At 51.1% G+C, this 14,056-nt stretch overlaps 34 non-coding genes across 34 annotated transcripts; all 34 read right to left on the reverse strand.

Annotated features, from left to right (window-relative positions):
* Positions 1-92: 92 nt before the first annotated feature.
* LOC129175221 (5S ribosomal RNA) lies at positions 93-212 on the reverse strand. Its single transcript, XR_008568188.1, has one exon. It is a non-coding gene; the product is annotated as a 5S ribosomal RNA (ribosomal RNA).
* A 300-nt stretch (positions 213-512) lies between these two features.
* Positions 513-631, reverse strand: LOC129175642 (5S ribosomal RNA). Its single transcript, XR_008568591.1, has one exon. It is a non-coding gene; the product is annotated as a 5S ribosomal RNA (ribosomal RNA).
* A 300-nt stretch (positions 632-931) lies between these two features.
* LOC129175505 (5S ribosomal RNA) lies at positions 932-1,050 on the reverse strand. The gene has a single exon (XR_008568456.1). It is a non-coding gene; the product is annotated as a 5S ribosomal RNA (ribosomal RNA).
* A 300-nt stretch (positions 1,051-1,350) lies between these two features.
* Positions 1,351-1,469, reverse strand: LOC129175517 (5S ribosomal RNA). Its single transcript, XR_008568467.1, has one exon. It is a non-coding gene; the product is annotated as a 5S ribosomal RNA (ribosomal RNA).
* A 300-nt stretch (positions 1,470-1,769) lies between these two features.
* Positions 1,770-1,888, reverse strand: LOC129175643 (5S ribosomal RNA). The gene has a single exon (XR_008568592.1). It is a non-coding gene; the product is annotated as a 5S ribosomal RNA (ribosomal RNA).
* Positions 1,889-2,188: 300 nt separating this feature from the next.
* Positions 2,189-2,307, reverse strand: LOC129175171 (5S ribosomal RNA). The gene has a single exon (XR_008568140.1). It is a non-coding gene; the product is annotated as a 5S ribosomal RNA (ribosomal RNA).
* Positions 2,308-2,607: 300 nt separating this feature from the next.
* Positions 2,608-2,726, reverse strand: LOC129175644 (5S ribosomal RNA). The gene has a single exon (XR_008568593.1). It is a non-coding gene; the product is annotated as a 5S ribosomal RNA (ribosomal RNA).
* Positions 2,727-3,026: 300 nt separating this feature from the next.
* Positions 3,027-3,146, reverse strand: LOC129175372 (5S ribosomal RNA). Its single transcript, XR_008568333.1, has one exon. It is a non-coding gene; the product is annotated as a 5S ribosomal RNA (ribosomal RNA).
* A 300-nt stretch (positions 3,147-3,446) lies between these two features.
* LOC129175528 (5S ribosomal RNA) lies at positions 3,447-3,565 on the reverse strand. The gene has a single exon (XR_008568478.1). It is a non-coding gene; the product is annotated as a 5S ribosomal RNA (ribosomal RNA).
* Positions 3,566-3,865: 300 nt separating this feature from the next.
* LOC129175222 (5S ribosomal RNA) lies at positions 3,866-3,985 on the reverse strand. Its single transcript, XR_008568189.1, has one exon. It is a non-coding gene; the product is annotated as a 5S ribosomal RNA (ribosomal RNA).
* Positions 3,986-4,285: 300 nt separating this feature from the next.
* On the reverse strand, positions 4,286-4,404 carry LOC129175540 (5S ribosomal RNA). Its single transcript, XR_008568489.1, has one exon. It is a non-coding gene; the product is annotated as a 5S ribosomal RNA (ribosomal RNA).
* A 300-nt stretch (positions 4,405-4,704) lies between these two features.
* On the reverse strand, positions 4,705-4,824 carry LOC129175223 (5S ribosomal RNA). Its single transcript, XR_008568190.1, has one exon. It is a non-coding gene; the product is annotated as a 5S ribosomal RNA (ribosomal RNA).
* A 300-nt stretch (positions 4,825-5,124) lies between these two features.
* On the reverse strand, positions 5,125-5,243 carry LOC129175645 (5S ribosomal RNA). Its single transcript, XR_008568594.1, has one exon. It is a non-coding gene; the product is annotated as a 5S ribosomal RNA (ribosomal RNA).
* Positions 5,244-5,543: 300 nt separating this feature from the next.
* LOC129175646 (5S ribosomal RNA) lies at positions 5,544-5,662 on the reverse strand. Its single transcript, XR_008568595.1, has one exon. It is a non-coding gene; the product is annotated as a 5S ribosomal RNA (ribosomal RNA).
* Positions 5,663-5,962: 300 nt separating this feature from the next.
* On the reverse strand, positions 5,963-6,081 carry LOC129175647 (5S ribosomal RNA). The gene has a single exon (XR_008568596.1). It is a non-coding gene; the product is annotated as a 5S ribosomal RNA (ribosomal RNA).
* Positions 6,082-6,381: 300 nt separating this feature from the next.
* LOC129175648 (5S ribosomal RNA) lies at positions 6,382-6,500 on the reverse strand. The gene has a single exon (XR_008568597.1). It is a non-coding gene; the product is annotated as a 5S ribosomal RNA (ribosomal RNA).
* Positions 6,501-6,800: 300 nt separating this feature from the next.
* LOC129175373 (5S ribosomal RNA) lies at positions 6,801-6,920 on the reverse strand. The gene has a single exon (XR_008568334.1). It is a non-coding gene; the product is annotated as a 5S ribosomal RNA (ribosomal RNA).
* Positions 6,921-7,220: 300 nt separating this feature from the next.
* On the reverse strand, positions 7,221-7,339 carry LOC129175551 (5S ribosomal RNA). Its single transcript, XR_008568500.1, has one exon. It is a non-coding gene; the product is annotated as a 5S ribosomal RNA (ribosomal RNA).
* Positions 7,340-7,639: 300 nt separating this feature from the next.
* Positions 7,640-7,759, reverse strand: LOC129175224 (5S ribosomal RNA). Its single transcript, XR_008568191.1, has one exon. It is a non-coding gene; the product is annotated as a 5S ribosomal RNA (ribosomal RNA).
* Positions 7,760-8,059: 300 nt separating this feature from the next.
* On the reverse strand, positions 8,060-8,178 carry LOC129175563 (5S ribosomal RNA). Its single transcript, XR_008568512.1, has one exon. It is a non-coding gene; the product is annotated as a 5S ribosomal RNA (ribosomal RNA).
* Positions 8,179-8,478: 300 nt separating this feature from the next.
* On the reverse strand, positions 8,479-8,598 carry LOC129175225 (5S ribosomal RNA). Its single transcript, XR_008568192.1, has one exon. It is a non-coding gene; the product is annotated as a 5S ribosomal RNA (ribosomal RNA).
* Positions 8,599-8,898: 300 nt separating this feature from the next.
* On the reverse strand, positions 8,899-9,017 carry LOC129175649 (5S ribosomal RNA). The gene has a single exon (XR_008568598.1). It is a non-coding gene; the product is annotated as a 5S ribosomal RNA (ribosomal RNA).
* A 300-nt stretch (positions 9,018-9,317) lies between these two features.
* Positions 9,318-9,437, reverse strand: LOC129175226 (5S ribosomal RNA). The gene has a single exon (XR_008568193.1). It is a non-coding gene; the product is annotated as a 5S ribosomal RNA (ribosomal RNA).
* Positions 9,438-9,737: 300 nt separating this feature from the next.
* LOC129175227 (5S ribosomal RNA) lies at positions 9,738-9,857 on the reverse strand. The gene has a single exon (XR_008568194.1). It is a non-coding gene; the product is annotated as a 5S ribosomal RNA (ribosomal RNA).
* Positions 9,858-10,157: 300 nt separating this feature from the next.
* LOC129175650 (5S ribosomal RNA) lies at positions 10,158-10,276 on the reverse strand. The gene has a single exon (XR_008568599.1). It is a non-coding gene; the product is annotated as a 5S ribosomal RNA (ribosomal RNA).
* A 300-nt stretch (positions 10,277-10,576) lies between these two features.
* LOC129175166 (5S ribosomal RNA) lies at positions 10,577-10,695 on the reverse strand. Its single transcript, XR_008568136.1, has one exon. It is a non-coding gene; the product is annotated as a 5S ribosomal RNA (ribosomal RNA).
* Positions 10,696-10,995: 300 nt separating this feature from the next.
* On the reverse strand, positions 10,996-11,115 carry LOC129175228 (5S ribosomal RNA). Its single transcript, XR_008568195.1, has one exon. It is a non-coding gene; the product is annotated as a 5S ribosomal RNA (ribosomal RNA).
* A 300-nt stretch (positions 11,116-11,415) lies between these two features.
* On the reverse strand, positions 11,416-11,534 carry LOC129175574 (5S ribosomal RNA). Its single transcript, XR_008568523.1, has one exon. It is a non-coding gene; the product is annotated as a 5S ribosomal RNA (ribosomal RNA).
* Positions 11,535-11,834: 300 nt separating this feature from the next.
* On the reverse strand, positions 11,835-11,954 carry LOC129175230 (5S ribosomal RNA). Its single transcript, XR_008568197.1, has one exon. It is a non-coding gene; the product is annotated as a 5S ribosomal RNA (ribosomal RNA).
* A 300-nt stretch (positions 11,955-12,254) lies between these two features.
* On the reverse strand, positions 12,255-12,373 carry LOC129175652 (5S ribosomal RNA). The gene has a single exon (XR_008568601.1). It is a non-coding gene; the product is annotated as a 5S ribosomal RNA (ribosomal RNA).
* Positions 12,374-12,673: 300 nt separating this feature from the next.
* LOC129175232 (5S ribosomal RNA) lies at positions 12,674-12,793 on the reverse strand. Its single transcript, XR_008568198.1, has one exon. It is a non-coding gene; the product is annotated as a 5S ribosomal RNA (ribosomal RNA).
* Positions 12,794-13,093: 300 nt separating this feature from the next.
* On the reverse strand, positions 13,094-13,213 carry LOC129175233 (5S ribosomal RNA). The gene has a single exon (XR_008568199.1). It is a non-coding gene; the product is annotated as a 5S ribosomal RNA (ribosomal RNA).
* Positions 13,214-13,513: 300 nt separating this feature from the next.
* LOC129175653 (5S ribosomal RNA) lies at positions 13,514-13,632 on the reverse strand. The gene has a single exon (XR_008568602.1). It is a non-coding gene; the product is annotated as a 5S ribosomal RNA (ribosomal RNA).
* A 300-nt stretch (positions 13,633-13,932) lies between these two features.
* Positions 13,933-14,051, reverse strand: LOC129175167 (5S ribosomal RNA). Its single transcript, XR_008568137.1, has one exon. It is a non-coding gene; the product is annotated as a 5S ribosomal RNA (ribosomal RNA).
* Positions 14,052-14,056: the final 5 nt, after the last annotated feature.

Consider the following 14,056-nt stretch of genomic DNA (forward strand, 5'->3'; position numbering starts at 1 on the left):
GGGCAAAATAAATACTCTTCCTCCATTCAAAGTGATGGCGTTTTCCAAGAAGTGGGAAACAGCGCCCTCTGCTGAAAGCCAAGAGCCTAAAAAGCTTACAGCACCTGGTATTCCCAGGCGGTCTCCCATTCCAAGTACTCACCAGGCCCGCCCCTGCTTAGCTTCCGAGATCGGACGAGATCGGGCGTTCTCAGGGTAGTATGGCCGTAAGCCGGAAAGCTCTCTGAAAACTTTCCTTTTAAAGACGACACTGGTCAAACTGCGCTTCTGCAAACGGTCTCGGATGTGTGTGCACACTTTGCTGCTCGTATGGTTTTTCTGGCTGTTTTGTGCCACCGGTCGCAGCCACAGCCAGCCTGTAAGCCTGTTTGAACTTCACAGCAGAGAGAAAAACACTGTAGATGGATGTTCCTCACATGAGGGCAAAATAAATACTCTTCCTCCATTCAAAGTGATGGCGTTTTCCAAGAAGTGGGAAACAGCGCCCTCTGCTGAAAGCCAAGAGCCTAAAAAGCTTACAGCACCTGGTATTCCCAGGCGGTCTCCCATCCAAGTACTCACCAGGCCCGCCCCTGCTTAGCTTCCGAGATCGGACGAGATCGGGCGTTCTCAGGGTAGTATGGCCGTAAGCCGGAAAGCTCTCTGAAAACTTTCCTTTTAAAGACGACACTGGTCAAACTGCGCTTCTGCAAACGGTCTCGGATGTGTGTGCACACTTTGCTGCTCGTATGGTTTTTCTGGCTGTTTTGTGCCACCGGTCGCAGCCACAGCCAGCCTGTAAGCCTGTTTGAACTTCACAGCAGAGAGAAAAACACTGTAGATGGATGTTCCTCACATGAGGGCAAAATAAATACTCTTCCTCCATTCAAAGTGATGGCGTTTTCCAAGAAGTGGGAAACAGCGCCCTCTGCTGAAAGCCAAGAGCCTAAAAAGCTTACAGCACCTGGTATTCCCAGGCGGTCTCCCATCCAAGTACTAACCAGGCCCGCCCCTGCTTAGCTTCCGAGATCGGACGAGATCGGGCGTTCTCAGGGTAGTATGGCCGTAAGCCGGAAAGCTCTCTGAAAACTTTCCTTTTAAAGACGACACTGGTCAAACTGCGCTTCTGCAAACGGTCTCGGATGTGTGTGCACACTTTGCTGCTCGTATGGTTTTTCTGGCTGTTTTGTGCCACCGGTCGCAGCCACAGCCAGCCTGTAAGCCTGTTTGAACTTCACAGCAGAGAGAAAAACACTGTAGATGGATGTTCCTCCCATGAGGGCAAAATAAATACTCTTCCTCCATTCAAAGTGATGGCGTTTTCAGAGAGGTGGGAAACAGCGCCCTCTGCTGAAAGCCAAGAGCCTAAAAAGCTTACAGCACCTGGTATTCCCAGGCGGTCTCCCATCCAAGTACTAACCAGGCCCGCCCCTGCTTAGCTTCCGAGATCGGACGAGATCGGGCGTTCTCAGGGTAGTATGGCCGTAAGCCGGAAAGCTCTCTGAAAACTTTCCTTTTAAAGACGACACTGGTCAAACTGCGCTTCTGCAAACGGTCTCGGATGTGTGTGCACACTTTGCTGCTCGTATGGTTTTTCTGGCTGTTTTGTGCCACCGGTCGCAGCCACAGCCAGCCTGTAAGCCTGTTTGAACTTCACAGCAGAGAGAAAAACACTGTAGATGGATGTTCCTCACATGAGGGCAAAATAAATACTCTTCCTCCATTCAAAGTGATGGCGTTTTCCAAGAAGTGGGAAACAGCGCCCTCTGCTGAAAGCCAAGAGCCTAAAAAGCTTACAGCACCTGGTATTCCCAGGCGGTCTCCCATCCAAGTACTCACCAGGCCCGCCCCTGCTTAGCTTCCGAGATCGGACGAGATCGGGCGTTCTCAGGGTAGTATGGCCGTAAGCCGGAAAGCTCTCTGAAAACTTTCCTTTTAAAGACGACACTGGTCAAACTGCGCTTCTGCAAACGGTCTCGGATGTGTGTGCACACTTTGCTGCTCGTATGGTTTTTCTGGCTGTTTTGTGCCACCGGTCGCAGCCACAGCCAGCCTGTAAGCCTGTTTGAACTTCACAGCAGAGAGAAAAACACTGTAGATGGATGTTCCTCACATGAGGGCAAAATAAATACTCTTCCTCCATTCAAAGTGATGGCGTTTTCCAAGAAGTGGGAAACAGCGCCCTCTGCTGAAAGCCAAGAGCCTAAAAAGCTTACAGCACCTGGTATTCCCAGGCGATCTCCCATCCAAGTACTCACCAGGCCCGCCCCTGCTTAGCTTCCGAGATCGGACGAGATCGGGCGTTCTCAGGGTAGTATGGCCGTAAGCCGGAAAGCTCTCTGAAAACTTTCCTTTTAAAGACGACACTGGTCAAACTGCGCTTCTGCAAACGGTCTCGGATGTGTGTGCACACTTTGCTGCTCGTATGGTTTTTCTGGCTGTTTTGTGCCACCGGTCGCAGCCACAGCCAGCCTGTAAGCCTGTTTGAACTTCACAGCAGAGAGAAAAACACTGTAGATGGATGTTCCTCCCATGAGGGCAAAATAAATACTCTTCCTCCATTCAAAGTGATGGCGTTTTCCAAGAGGTGGGAAACAGCGCCGTCTGCTGAAAGCCAAGAGCCTAAAAAGCTTACAGCACCTGGTATTCCCAGGCGGTCTCCCATCCAAGTACTCACCAGGCCCGCCCCTGCTTAGCTTCCGAGATCGGACGAGATCGGGCGTTCTCAGGGTAGTATGGCCGTAAGCCGGAAAGCTCTCTGAAAACTTTCCTTTTAAAGACGACACTGGTCAAACTGCGCTTCTGCAAACGGTCTCGGATGTGTGTGCACACTTTGCTGCTCGTATGGTTTTTCTGGCTGTTTTGTGCCACCGGTCGCAGCCACAGCCAGCCTGTAAGCCTGTTTGAACTTCACAGCAGAGAGAAAAACACTGTAGATGGATGTTCCTCACATGAGGGCAAAATAAATACTCTTCCTCCATTCAAAGTGATGGCGTTTTCCAAGAAGTGGGAAACAGCGCCCTCTGCTGAAAGCCAAGAGCCTAAAAAGCTTACAGCACCTGGTATTCCCAGGCGGTCTCCCATTCCAAGTACTCACCAGGTCCGCCCCTGCTTAGCTTCCGAGATCGGACGAGATCGGGCGTTCTCAGGGTAGTATGGCCGTAAGCCGGAAAGCTCTCTGAAAACTTTCCTTTTAAAGACGACACTGGTCAAACTGCGCTTCTGCAAACGGTCTCGGATGTGTGTGCACACTTTGCTGCTCGTATGGTTTTTCTGGCTGTTTTGTGCCACCGGTCGCAGCCACAGCCAGCCTGTAAGCCTGTTTGAACTTCACAGCAGAGAGAAAAACACTGTAGATGGATGTTCCTCACATGAGGGCAAAATAAATACTCTTCCTCCATTCAAAGTGATGGCGTTTTCCAAGAAGTGGGAAACAGCGCCCTCTGCTGAAAGCCAAGAGCCTAAAAAGCTTACAGCACCTGGTATTCCCAGGCGGTCTCCCATCCAAGTACTAACCAGGCCCGCCCCTGCTTAGCTTCCGAGATCGGACGAGATCGGGCGTTCTCAGGGTAGTATGGCCGTAAGCCGGAAAGCTCTCTGAAAACTTTCCTTTTAAAGACGACACTGGTCAAACTGCGCTTCTGCAAACGGTCTCGGATGTGTGTGCACACTTTGCTGCTCGTATGGTTTTTCTGGCTGTTTTGTGCCACCGGTCGCAGCCACAGCCAGCCTGTAAGCCTGTTTGAACTTCACAGCAGAGAGAAAAACACTGTAGATGGATGTTCCTCACATGAGGGCAAAATAAATACTCTTCCTCCATTCAAAGTGATGGCGTTTTCCAAGAAGTGGGAAACAGCGCCCTCTGCTGAAAGCCAAGAGCCTAAAAAGCTTACAGCACCTGGTATTCCCAGGCGGTCTCCCATTCCAAGTACTCACCAGGCCCGCCCCTGCTTAGCTTCCGAGATCGGACGAGATCGGGCGTTCTCAGGGTAGTATGGCCGTAAGCCGGAAAGCTCTCTGAAAACTTTCCTTTTAAAGACGACACTGGTCAAACTGCGCTTCTGCGAACGGTCTCGGATGTGTGTGCACACTTTGCTGCTCGTATGGTTTTTCTGGCTGTTTTGTGCCACCGGTCGCAGCCACAGCCAGCCTGTAAGCCTGTTTGAACTTCACAGCAGAGAGAAAAACACTGTAGATGGATGTTCCTCACATGAGGGCAAAATAAATACTCTTCCTCCATTCAAAGTGATGGCGTTTTCCAAGAAGTGGGAAACAGCGCCCTCTGCTGAAAGCCAAGAGCCTAAAAAGCTTACAGCACCTGGTATTCCCAGGCGGTCTCCCATCCAAGTACTAACCAGGCCCGCCCCTGCTTAGCTTCCGAGATCGGACGAGATCGGGCGTTCTCAGGGTAGTATGGCCGTAAGCCGGAAAGCTCTCTGAAAACTTTCCTTTTAAAGACGACACTGGTCAAACTGCGCTTCTGCAAACGGTCTCGGATGTGTGTGCACACTTTGCTGCTCGTATGGTTTTTCTGGCTGTTTTGTGCCACCGGTCGCAGCCACAGCCAGCCTGTAAGCCTGTTTGAACTTCACAGCAGAGAGAAAAACACTGTAGATGGATGTTCCTCACATGAGGGCAAAATAAATACTCTTCCTCCATTCAAAGTGATGGCGTTTTCCAAGAAGTGGGAAACAGCGCCCTCTGCTGAAAGCCAAGAGCCTAAAAAGCTTACAGCACCTGGTATTCCCAGGCGGTCTCCCATTCCAAGTACTCACCAGGCCCGCCCCTGCTTAGCTTCCGAGATCGGACGAGATCGGGCGTTCTCAGGGTAGTATGGCCGTAAGCCGGAAAGCTCTCTGAAAACTTTCCTTTTAAAGACGACACTGGTCAAACTGCGCTTCTGCAAACGGTCTCGGATGTGTGTGCACACTTTGCTGCTCGTATGGTTTTTCTGGCTGTTTTGTGCCACCGGTCGCAGCCACAGCCAGCCTGTAAGCCTGTTTGAACTTCACAGCAGAGAGAAAAACACTGTAGATGGATGTTCCTCACATGAGGGCAAAATAAATACTCTTCCTCCATTCAAAGTGATGGCGTTTTCCAAGAAGTGGGAAACAGCGCCCTCTGCTGAAAGCCAAGAGCCTAAAAAGCTTACAGCACCTGGTATTCCCAGGCGGTCTCCCATCCAAGTACTCACCAGGCCCGCCCCTGCTTAGCTTCCGAGATCGGACGAGATCGGGCGTTCTCAGGGTAGTATGGCCGTAAGCCGGAAAGCTCTCTGAAAACTTTCCTTTTAAAGACGACACTGGTCAAACTGCGCTTCTGCAAACGGTCTCGGATGTGTGTGCACACTTTGCTGCTCGTATGGTTTTTCTGGCTGTTTTGTGCCACCGGTCGCAGCCACAGCCAGCCTGTAAGCCTGTTTGAACTTCACAGCAGAGAGAAAAACACTGTAGATGGATGTTCCTCACATGAGGGCAAAATAAATACTCTTCCTCCATTCAAAGTGATGGCGTTTTCCAAGAAGTGGGAAACAGCGCCCTCTGCTGAAAGCCAAGAGCCTAAAAAGCTTACAGCACCTGGTATTCCCAGGCGGTCTCCCATCCAAGTACTCACCAGGCCCGCCCCTGCTTAGCTTCCGAGATCGGACGAGATCGGGCGTTCTCAGGGTAGTATGGCCGTAAGCCGGAAAGCTCTCTGAAAACTTTCCTTTTAAAGACGACACTGGTCAAACTGCGCTTCTGCAAACGGTCTCGGATGTGTGTGCACACTTTGCTGCTCGTATGGTTTTTCTGGCTGTTTTGTGCCACCGGTCGCAGCCACAGCCAGCCTGTAAGCCTGTTTGAACTTCACAGCAGAGAGAAAAACACTGTAGATGGATGTTCCTCACATGAGGGCAAAATAAATACTCTTCCTCCATTCAAAGTGATGGCGTTTTCCAAGAAGTGGGAAACAGCGCCCTCTGCTGAAAGCCAAGAGCCTAAAAAGCTTACAGCACCTGGTATTCCCAGGCGGTCTCCCATCCAAGTACTCACCAGGCCCGCCCCTGCTTAGCTTCCGAGATCGGACGAGATCGGGCGTTCTCAGGGTAGTATGGCCGTAAGCCGGAAAGCTCTCTGAAAACTTTCCTTTTAAAGACGACACTGGTCAAACTGCGCTTCTGCAAACGGTCTCGGATGTGTGTGCACACTTTGCTGCTCGTATGGTTTTTCTGGCTGTTTTGTGCCACCGGTCGCAGCCACAGCCAGCCTGTAAGCCTGTTTGAACTTCACAGCAGAGAGAAAAACACTGTAGATGGATGTTCCTCCCATGAGGGCAAAATAAATACTCTTCCTCCATTCAAAGTGATGGCGTTTTCCAAGAGGTGGGAAACAGCGCCGTCTGCTGAAAGCCAAGAGCCTAAAAAGCTTACAGCACCTGGTATTCCCAGGCGGTCTCCCATCCAAGTACTCACCAGGCCCGCCCCTGCTTAGCTTCCGAGATCGGACGAGATCGGGCGTTCTCAGGGTAGTATGGCCGTAAGCCGGAAAGCTCTCTGAAAACTTTCCTTTTAAAGACGACACTGGTCAAACTGCGCTTCTGCAAACGGTCTCGGATGTGTGTGCACACTTTGCTGCTCGTATGGTTTTTCTGGCTGTTTTGTGCCACCGGTCGCAGCCACAGCCAGCCTGTAAGCCTGTTTGAACTTCACAGCAGAGAGAAAAACACTGTAGATGGATGTTCCTCACATGAGGGCAAAATAAATACTCTTCCTCCATTCAAAGTGATGGCGTTTTCCAAGAAGTGGGAAACAGCGCCCTCTGCTGAAAGCCAAGAGCCTAAAAAGCTTACAGCACCTGGTATTCCCAGGCGGTCTCCCATTCCAAGTACTCACCAGGTCCGCCCCTGCTTAGCTTCCGAGATCGGACGAGATCGGGCGTTCTCAGGGTAGTATGGCCGTAAGCCGGAAAGCTCTCTGAAAACTTTCCTTTTAAAGACGACACTGGTCAAACTGCGCTTCTGCAAACGGTCTCGGATGTGTGTGCACACTTTGCTGCTCGTATGGTTTTTCTGGCTGTTTTGTGCCACCGGTCGCAGCCACAGCCAGCCTGTAAGCCTGTTTGAACTTCACAGCAGAGAGAAAAACACTGTAGATGGATGTTCCTCACATGAGGGCAAAATAAATACTCTTCCTCCATTCAAAGTGATGGCGTTTTCCAAGAAGTGGGAAACAGCGCCCTCTGCTGAAAGCCAAGAGCCTAAAAAGCTTACAGCACCTGGTATTCCCAGGCGGTCTCCCATCCAAGTACTAACCAGGCCCGCCCCTGCTTAGCTTCCGAGATCGGACGAGATCGGGCGTTCTCAGGGTAGTATGGCCGTAAGCCGGAAAGCTCTCTGAAAACTTTCCTTTTAAAGACGACACTGGTCAAACTGCGCTTCTGCAAACGGTCTCGGATGTGTGTGCACACTTTGCTGCTCGTATGGTTTTTCTGGCTGTTTTGTGCCACCGGTCGCAGCCACAGCCAGCCTGTAAGCCTGTTTGAACTTCACAGCAGAGAGAAAAACACTGTAGATGGATGTTCCTCACATGAGGGCAAAATAAATACTCTTCCTCCATTCAAAGTGATGGCGTTTTCCAAGAAGTGGGAAACAGCGCCCTCTGCTGAAAGCCAAGAGCCTAAAAAGCTTACAGCACCTGGTATTCCCAGGCGGTCTCCCATTCCAAGTACTCACCAGGCCCGCCCCTGCTTAGCTTCCGAGATCGGACGAGATCGGGCGTTCTCAGGGTAGTATGGCCGTAAGCCGGAAAGCTCTCTGAAAACTTTCCTTTTAAAGACGACACTGGTCAAACTGCGCTTCTGCGAACGGTCTCGGATGTGTGTGCACACTTTGCTGCTCGTATGGTTTTTCTGGCTGTTTTGTGCCACCGGTCGCAGCCACAGCCAGCCTGTAAGCCTGTTTGAACTTCACAGCAGAGAGAAAAACACTGTAGATGGATGTTCCTCACATGAGGGCAAAATAAATACTCTTCCTCCATTCAAAGTGATGGCGTTTTCCAAGAAGTGGGAAACAGCGCCCTCTGCTGAAAGCCAAGAGCCTAAAAAGCTTACAGCACCTGGTATTCCCAGGCGGTCTCCCATCCAAGTACTAACCAGGCCCGCCCCTGCTTAGCTTCCGAGATCGGACGAGATCGGGCGTTCTCAGGGTAGTATGGCCGTAAGCCGGAAAGCTCTCTGAAAACTTTCCTTTTAAAGACGACACTGGTCAAACTGCGCTTCTGCAAACGGTCTCGGATGTGTGTGCACACTTTGCTGCTCGTATGGTTTTTCTGGCTGTTTTGTGCCACCGGTCGCAGCCACAGCCAGCCTGTAAGCCTGTTTGAACTTCACAGCAGAGAGAAAAACACTGTAGATGGATGTTCCTCACATGAGGGCAAAATAAATACTCTTCCTCCATTCAAAGTGATGGCGTTTTCCAAGAAGTGGGAAACAGCGCCCTCTGCTGAAAGCCAAGAGCCTAAAAAGCTTACAGCACCTGGTATTCCCAGGCGGTCTCCCATTCCAAGTACTCACCAGGCCCGCCCCTGCTTAGCTTCCGAGATCGGACGAGATCGGGCGTTCTCAGGGTAGTATGGCCGTAAGCCAGAAAGCTCTCTGAAAACTTTCCTTTTAAAGACGACACTGGTCAAACTGCGCTTCTGCAAACGGTCTCGGATGTGTGTGCACACTTTGCTGCTCGTATGGTTTTTCTGGCTGTTTTGTGCCACCGGTCGCAGCCACAGCCAGCCTGTAAGCCTGTTTGAACTTCACAGCAGAGAGAAAAACACTGTAGATGGATGTTCCTCACATGAGGGCAAAATAAATACTCTTCCTCCATTCAAAGTGATGGCGTTTTCCAAGAAGTGGGAAACAGCGCCCTCTGCTGAAAGCCAAGAGCCTAAAAAGCTTACAGCACCTGGTATTCCCAGGCGGTCTCCCATCCAAGTACTCACCAGGCCCGCCCCTGCTTAGCTTCCGAGATCGGACGAGATCGGGCGTTCTCAGGGTAGTATGGCCGTAAGCCGGAAAGCTCTCTGAAAACTTTCCTTTTAAAGACGACACTGGTCAAACTGCGCTTCTGCAAACGGTCTCGGATGTGTGTGCACACTTTGCTGCTCGTATGGTTTTTCTGGCTGTTTTGTGCCACCGGTCGCAGCCACAGCCAGCCTGTAAGCCTGTTTGAACTTCACAGCAGAGAGAAAAACACTGTAGATGGATGTTCCTCACATGAGGGCAAAATAAATACTCTTCCTCCATTCAAAGTGATGGCGTTTTCCAAGAAGTGGGAAACAGCGCCCTCTGCTGAAAGCCAAGAGCCTAAAAAGCTTACAGCACCTGGTATTCCCAGGCGGTCTCCCATTCCAAGTACTCACCAGGCCCGCCCCTGCTTAGCTTCCGAGATCGGACGAGATCGGGCGTTCTCAGGGTAGTATGGCCGTAAGCCGGAAAGCTCTCTGAAAACTTTCCTTTTAAAGACGACACTGGTCAAACTGCGCTTCTGCAAACGGTCTCGGATGTGTGTGCACACTTTGCTGCTCGTATGGTTTTTCTGGCTGTTTTGTGCCACCGGTCGCAGCCACAGCCAGCCTGTAAGCCTGTTTGAACTTCACAGCAGAGAGAAAAACACTGTAGATGGATGTTCCTCACATGAGGGCAAAATAAATACTCTTCCTCCATTCAAAGTGATGGCGTTTTCCAAGAAGTGGGAAACAGCGCCCTCTGCTGAAAGCCAAGAGCCTAAAAAGCTTACAGCACCTGGTATTCCCAGGCGGTCTCCCATTCCAAGTACTCACCAGGCCCGCCCCTGCTTAGCTTCCGAGATCGGACGAGATCGGGCGTTCTCAGGGTAGTATGGCCGTAAGCCGGAAAGCTCTCTGAAAACTTTCCTTTTAAAGACGACACTGGTCAAACTGCGCTTCTGCAAACGGTCTCGGATGTGTGTGCACACTTTGCTGCTCGTATGGTTTTTCTGGCTGTTTTGTGCCACCGGTCGCAGCCACAGCCAGCCTGTAAGCCTGTTTGAACTTCACAGCAGAGAGAAAAACACTGTAGATGGATGTTCCTCACATGAGGGCAAAATAAATACTCTTCCTCCATTCAAAGTGATGGCGTTTTCCAAGAAGTGGGAAACAGCGCCCTCTGCTGAAAGCCAAGAGCCTAAAAAGCTTACAGCACCTGGTATTCCCAGGCGGTCTCCCATCCAAGTACTCACCAGGCCCGCCCCTGCTTAGCTTCCGAGATCGGACGAGATCGGGCGTTCTCAGGGTAGTATGGCCGTAAGCCGGAAAGCTCTCTGAAAACTTTCCTTTTAAAGACGACACTGGTCAAACTGCGCTTCTGCAAACGGTCTCGGATGTGTGTGCACACTTTGCTGCTCGTATGGTTTTTCTGGCTGTTTTGTGCCACCGGTCGCAGCCACAGCCAGCCTGTAAGCCTGTTTGAACTTCACAGCAGAGAGAAAAACACTGTAGATGGATGTTCCTCACATGAGGGCAAAATAAATACTCTTCCTCCATTCAAAGTGATGGCGTTTTCCAAGAAGTGGGAAACAGCGCCCTCTGCTGAAAGCCAAGAGCCTAAAAAGCTTACAGCACCTGGTATTCCCAGGCGGCCTCCCATCCAAGTACTCACCAGGCCCGCCCCTGCTTAGCTTCCGAGATCGGACGAGATCGGGCGTTCTCAGGGTAGTATGGCCGTAAGCCGGAAAGCTCTCTGAAAACTTTCCTTTTAAAGACGACACTGGTCAAACTGCGCTTCTGCAAACGGTCTCGGATGTGTGTGCACACTTTGCTGCTCGTATGGTTTTTCTGGCTGTTTTGTGCCACCGGTCGCAGCCACAGCCAGCCTGTAAGCCTGTTTGAACTTCACAGCAGAGAGAAAAACACTGTAGATGGATGTTCCTCACATGAGGGCAAAATAAATACTCTTCCTCCATTCAAAGTGATGGCGTTTTCCAAGAAGTGGGAAACAGCGCCCTCTGCTGAAAGCCAAGAGCCTAAAAAGCTTACAGCACCTGGTATTCCCAGGCGGTCTCCCATTCCAAGTACTCACCAGGCCCGCCCCTGCTTAGCTTCCGAGATCGGACGAGATCGGGCGTTCTCAGGGTAGTATGGCCGTAAGCCGGAAAGCTCTCTGAAAACTTTCCTTTTAAAGACGACACTGGTCAAACTGCGCTTCTGCAAACGGTCTCGGATGTGTGTGCACACTTTGCTGCTCGTATGGTTTTTCTGGCTGTTTTGTGCCACCGGTCGCAGCCACAGCCAGCCTGTAAGCCTGTTTGAACTTCACAGCAGAGAGAAAAACACTGTAGATGGATGTTCCTCACATGAGGGCAAAATAAATACTCTTCCTCCATTCAAAGTGATGGCGTTTTCCAAGAAGTGGGAAACAGCGCCCTCTGCTGAAAGCCAAGAGCCTAAAAAGCTTACAGCACCTGGTATTCCCAGGCGGTCTCCCATCCAAGTACTAACCAGGCCCGCCCCTGCTTAGCTTCCGAGATCGGACGAGATCGGGCGTTCTCAGGGTAGTATGGCCGTAAGCCGGAAAGCTCTCTGAAAACTTTCCTTTTAAAGACGACACTGGTCAAACTGCGCTTCTGCAAACGGTCTCGGATGTGTGTGCACACTTTGCTGCTCGTATGGTTTTTCTGGCTGTTTTGTGCCACCGGTCGCAGCCACAGCCAGCCTGTAAGCCTGTTTGAACTTCACAGCAGAGAGAAAAACACTGTAGATGGATGTTCCTCACATGAGGGCAAAATAAATACTCTTCCTCCATTCAAAGTGATGGCGTTTTCCAAGAAGTGGGAAACAGCGCCCTCTGCTGAAAGCCAAGAGCCTAAAAAGCTTACAGCACCTGGTATTCCCAGGCGGTCTCCCATTCCAAGTACTCACCAGGCCCGCCCCTGCTTAGCTTCCGAGATCGGACGAGATCGGGCGTTCTCAGGGTAGTATGGCCGTAAGCCGGAAAGCTCTCTGAAAACTTTCCTTTTAAAGACGACACTGGTCAAACTGCGCTTCTGCAAACGGTCTCGGATGTGTGTGCACACTTTGCTGCTCGTATGGTTTTTCTGGCTGTTTTGTGCCACCGGTCGCAGCCACAGCCAGCCTGTAAGCCTGTTTGAACTTCACAGCAGAGAGAAAAACACTGTAGATGGATGTTCCTCACATGAGGGCAAAATAAATACTCTTCCTCCATTCAAAGTGATGGCGTTTTCCAAGAAGTGGGAAACAGCGCCCTCTGCTGAAAGCCAAGAGCCTAAAAAGCTTACAGCACCTGGTATTCCCAGGCGGTCTCCCATCCAAGTACTCACCAGGCCCGCCCCTGCTTAGCTTCCGAGATCGGACGAGATCGGGCGTTCTCAGGGTAGTATGGCCGTAAGCCGGAAAGCTCTCTGAAAACTTTCCTTTTAAAGACGACACTGGTCAAACTGCGCTTCTGCAAACGGTCTCGGATGTGTGTGCACACTTTGCTGCTCGTATGGTTTTTCTGGCTGTTTTGTGCCACCGGTCGCAGCCACAGCCAGCCTGTAAGCCTGTTTGAACTTCACAGCAGAGAGAAAAACACTGTAGATGGATGTTCCTCACATGAGGGCAAAATAAATACTCTTCCTCCATTCAAAGTGATGGCGTTTTCCAAGAAGTGGGAAACAGCGCCCTCTGCTGAAAGCCAAGAGCCTAAAAAGCTTACAGCACCTGGTATTCCCAGGCGGTCTCCCATTCCAAGTACTCACCAGGCCCGCCCCTGCTTAGCTTCCGAGATCGGACGAGATCGGGCGTTCTCAGGGTAGTATGGCCGTAAGCCGGAAAGCTCTCTGAAAACTTTCCTTTTAAAGACGACACTGGTCAAACTGCGCTTCTGCAAACGGTCTCGGATGTGTGTGCACACTTTGCTGCTCGTATGGTTTTTCTGGCTGTTTTGTGCCACCGGTCGCAGCCACAGCCAGCCTGTAAGCCTGTTTGAACTTCACAGCAGAGAGAAAAACACTGTAGATGGATGTTCCTCACATGAGGGCAAAATAAATACTCTTCCTCCATTCAAAGTGATGGCGTTTTCCAAGAAGTGGGAAACAGCGCCCTCTGCTGAAAGCCAAGAGCCTAAAAAGCTTACAGCACCTGGTATTCCCAGGCGGTCTCCCATTCCAAGTACTCACCAGGCCCGCCCCTGCTTAGCTTCCGAGATCGGACGAGATCGGGCGTTCTCAGGGTAGTATGGCCGTAAGCCGGAAAGCTCTCTGAAAACTTTCCTTTTAAAGACGACACTGGTCAAACTGCGCTTCTGCAAACGGTCTCGGATGTGTGTGCACACTTTGCTGCTCGTATGGTTTTTCTGGCTGTTTTGTGCCACCGGTCGCAGCCACAGCCAGCCTGTAAGCCTGTTTGAACTTCACAGCAGAGAGAAAAACACTGTAGATGGATGTTCCTCACATGAGGGCAAAATAAATACTCTTCCTCCATTCAAAGTGATGGCGTTTTCCAAGAAGTGGGAAACAGCGCCCTCTGCTGAAAGCCAAGAGCCTAAAAAGCTTACAGCACCTGGTATTCCCAGGCGGTCTCCCATCCAAGTACTCACCAGGCCCGCCCCTGCTTAGCTTCCGAGATCGGACGAGATCGGGCGTTCTCAGGGTAGTATGGCCGTAAGCCGGAAAGCTCTCTGAAAACTTTCCTTTTAAAGACGACACTGGTCAAACTGCGCTTCTGCAAACGGTCTCGGATGTGTGTGCACACTTTGCTGCTCGTATGGTTTTTCTGGCTGTTTTGTGCCACCGGTCGCAGCCACAGCCAGCCTGTAAGCCTGTTTGAACTTCACAGCAGAGAGAAAAACACTGTAGATGGATGTTCCTCACATGAGGGCAAAATAAATACTCTTCCTCCATTCAAAGTGATGGCGTTTTCCAAGAAGTGGGAAACAGCGCCCTCTGCTGAAAGCCAAGAGCCTAAAAAGCTTACAGCACCTGGTATTCCCAGGCGGCCTCCCATCCAAGTACTCACCAGGCCCGCCCCTGCTTAGCTTCCGAGATCGGACGAGATCGGGCGTTCTCAGGGTAGTATGGCCGTAAGCCGGAA

Source organism: Dunckerocampus dactyliophorus, unplaced genomic scaffold (assembly GCF_027744805.1).
Source record: "Dunckerocampus dactyliophorus isolate RoL2022-P2 unplaced genomic scaffold, RoL_Ddac_1.1 HiC_scaffold_23, whole genome shotgun sequence".
Lineage (NCBI taxonomy): Eukaryota > Metazoa > Chordata > Actinopteri > Syngnathiformes > Syngnathidae > Dunckerocampus > Dunckerocampus dactyliophorus.